We start from the raw sequence: 3,607 nt of genomic DNA on the forward strand, positions 1-3,607 counted from the left end.
CTGAAATATTCTTTGGGAAAAGTTTAAGATAGAAAAGGGCAAATGGTGTGGACAGGGCTTAATTGTCTCTTGTCAGTAGGCAGTGAAAGTTGATTTATTTTTGACTGCAGAGCCAACAAAGATGTGTAAGCCACCAAAACTTCATAGGTTCCCTAGCTAAAGATCATTACTTAAAGCTTATCACTAGCCAAACCACAAATCAGTTGTTGGCTGAAGGTTAGCTAATGATGGCCTTTAAAAGTTTTCCCTTATTCTCCAATACCTCTGTCTATGAGACCTGAGAGCCTATGAGTTTCCAGCTTGTGGGCTAGCAGAAATTACATGACCTGGATCCATGCTGGGGGCAGGGGGAACTTTGGCTTTTAATATGCTCATGAGTGTAGCATATCAAAGCTGAACCAGTGCTATTGATAATGGAACGTGGTCACAACATGTTCACGTCAATAATCATAGAGTCATAGAATGGTTTAGCTTGGAAGGGACCTTGAAGATCATCGAGTTCCAACCCCCTGCCCTGGGCAGGGACACCTCCCACCAGCCCAGGTTGCCCAAGGCCACGTCCAGCCTGGCCTTGAACACCTCCAGGGATGGGGCCTCAACAACCTCCCGGGCAACCTGTTCCAGTGCCTTACCACCCTTAAAGTGAAAAACTTCTTCCTAATGTTTAATCTAAACCTGCCCTCTTCCAGTTTAAAGCCGTTCCGCCTCGTCCTGTCACTACACGCGCCAGTAAAACGTCCTTCCCCAGCTCTCCTGTAGGCCCCCTTTAGGGACTGGAAGGCCTGTCAGATGTACTGTGTATTGTGAAATATTTTGTCATAGCAGAATGTTTTGCGTAGATCATGTTATTTTTTACGTTAGTCTTCTATTTCTCAGGATATTAGAAATGTATGTCACTGTGCCTTCTCCCCTTATATCTTATTTGCCTGACAAGTTAGAAGCAGCGTTGCAGAGTCTTGCATCCTCACCAGCCATCAGGATTAAACAACCTAATGGTTTTATGACAGTGCAAGTGCATAAATGAACATTATCAAAATCCTGTTGGATCCCTGTTGGGGATGGTTTATTCATTTGTTTTTGTTTAACCTGTGCAGTCCTCTTGACTCATTTGTAACAATGTGTGCGGGTATAATCTTACAATATATAGAAACATGCTTAAGTAGAATATTTATTACTAGGACTTTTAGGTAATGAGTTGAATAGATTTGCTTTGCTAGTGAAAGCAGAGGTTTCAAGGCGATAGAAGTGTAAATGTGAGTGATTGCATCTACACAGACAGAGAAGTTGTTTCAGAACCCAAGTTTCAGAAGGAAGATATTTCGATTAAAAAAGCCTGAAAGTATCTGCTGATAAAGTTATCTTTCCTGTTTTCCCATGAAGTGTCATTGAAGGTAATATGTGTCAGAAAGAAAAAACTTTTTTTTCTCATCAGAAAGCCATTTCCTTAACAGGAGTCAAGTTTAAAAAAAAAAAAACAAAAACGAAAAAACCACAAGCAAACAAAAAAAAAACAAATGAAAAAAAAAAACCAACCAGCAACAGAAGACCTATAGCCTTCAGTCCTGTGAATTTTCACCATTTGTCAGTTGACTGCAGCGTAAGGTGAAGAGCAGATTATTTTGATAGCCTGCGTGTGGGATTCTGTTTACAGTTCTCTGACACCATCCAGTGGCAGGAGGTTCATGTTAGAATAGTGGGATTACTTATTTGTTTATTTTAACATCTACTGCAATAAGATGATACCCTTTGTAGATTCTTCAATGTTTCCAGTGTTTTCTGAATGTTTAATTTTAGAACTCACACCTCTGCTTTCAGCTTTTCACCTATGCTTTTCTGTACTCTCCATATACCTAAAATACTTATCGCGATGGGATAAAAAGCTATCATTAAAAAAAAAAGAAAATTACAGCAAAGGAAATACTTGCTGAAAAATATGTTCAGTTGTATGGCCTGCCTATAAACCAGTATTTTATTTAATAAATACAAAGTGTACCCATACTCTTTTGAGTGCAGTGAGATTTTTTTCAGCTTTCATATTTTCATTTGTCTGCATAAACTCCCCCCTCCCTTCTTAGTGGACTGTGGTTTGTATTGATTTTGTAATGCATGTTAGACAAGTGGTGCATAGAGCAATCAATGCAGAGCAGAATAGATCCAATGTATTGTTCCCACTCTGACCTGTTAGTAAATTAATATTGGCCACTTAGCGAAGAGCAAAAGTTAGTTTTAAATACTATGTGGCTATCGCAAACACCATAATATTTTTCTTTGTGAGGAATTTCCAGGAAATTTTTTCCCTATTTCCTTTTTTTTTTCCTTACAATACTTTGTCTTGTAGAATCCTATTTGTGAGATTGTTACAATCTTGACTGTTTAAAATGTTTATCACACTTGTATCTAAATAATAGATAAAACCCTCAAGACTTGATGGGAATCGCAATACAAATTTGAGGAACTTAACTGAGAAGAGAACCTTCGTAATGCCTTCCGACTTCCCTGTGCAGTTCTGTACTGGCAATTAGCAGCTTCTACATTATGTTATATAGGATAGTTGAAAAAAAAAAATCAAATAGCGTGCTCATTTTTTGCCCATAACACTTTTTTTTCTGTAGGAAAAGTCTTGTACAGTTCTGAATGTTACTACGCAACCAAATCCCCCTTCTGTCAGAGATTTCAGATGTCTTTGACCTTCCTGCACGAGTCCCACAGTGTGTCCTCTGCATATCGATGGGAAGCGTGACCTCTTCTGCCAGTGCTTTTTAAGAGCTAGCAGATGGGGTCCCACATTCCTCTTCCAGACACCTGCCTCTCCTAGCACAAAGCGCTGGGCCTGCTGCGACAGAGATGTCTTTGGTCTCTTTCAGTGCCGGGAGTGGGAATCCTGACTCAAGCACGCTGATGAAGCAGACTTCTGCATTTCTCTACTTCTGCTCTACAATTTCAGACATTTCATAAAGGCTGCCAAAACCCCCAAATCACCCTTTAAAATGAGCATTCTGGAAGCTGCATAGTAAAGAGTATGCTCCTTGCTTGGTTAATAATTAAGGGTATAATTAGTGTATGGCTCCAAATATAATTAAAATTCATTTTGCTAGGTCTAGGAATTACAAAGTAATTAAGCATTTTGACATGGCAAATGAACAAGGAACTTGATGTGGAGGAGGGGGCTAGAAATGATCCTGAAGAGGATCAGCTCAGGGTCTTGTGCTTGTGAGTAGCGTGTGATCCCGAGTGTGGATTCCACCTCCTCGGTAGGGTAGTTCTGTGGTGCAGAGCCTATCAGTGATCAAAACTGTCACTTGGCTTTCCTGGAGAAAGCTATGGACAATTTATATTTTCTGTTTGTCTTTCGTTTCAGTGGCCAGTCCGGCCCAAACTGTGACATTTTCCATCGAGAATAAATGTAGTAAATAAATGGAGTAAATGGGAAGGCGATGCGCTTGTCTTTTATGCGTGTGAGAAACATGCTTTTCTGAAATATCTTTTTTAATTTATGATGTTTTTTTTTATTTACTGTGTGTGTAGTCTCTTGACTAAATTCTTTATATACAAAATGGAGCACTTGCAGCAGCAGAGGAGGGAACGGTGTCCTGCTAGATGCTTTAGA

The 3,607-nt window shown here is 39.6% G+C and overlaps 1 protein-coding gene across 1 annotated transcript in view; it reads left to right on the forward strand.

Moving 5' to 3' along the window:
• Window positions 1-3,607, forward strand: part of SUCLG2 (succinate-CoA ligase, GDP-forming, beta subunit) — a 231,940-nt gene that overhangs the window by 227,374 nt on the left and 959 nt on the right. The window lies entirely within an intron of this gene.

This window comes from Charadrius vociferus, unplaced genomic scaffold (assembly GCF_000708025.1).
Source record: "Charadrius vociferus isolate BGI_N301 unplaced genomic scaffold, ASM70802v2 scaffold324, whole genome shotgun sequence".
NCBI classification, from domain to species: domain Eukaryota; kingdom Metazoa; phylum Chordata; class Aves; order Charadriiformes; family Charadriidae; genus Charadrius; species Charadrius vociferus.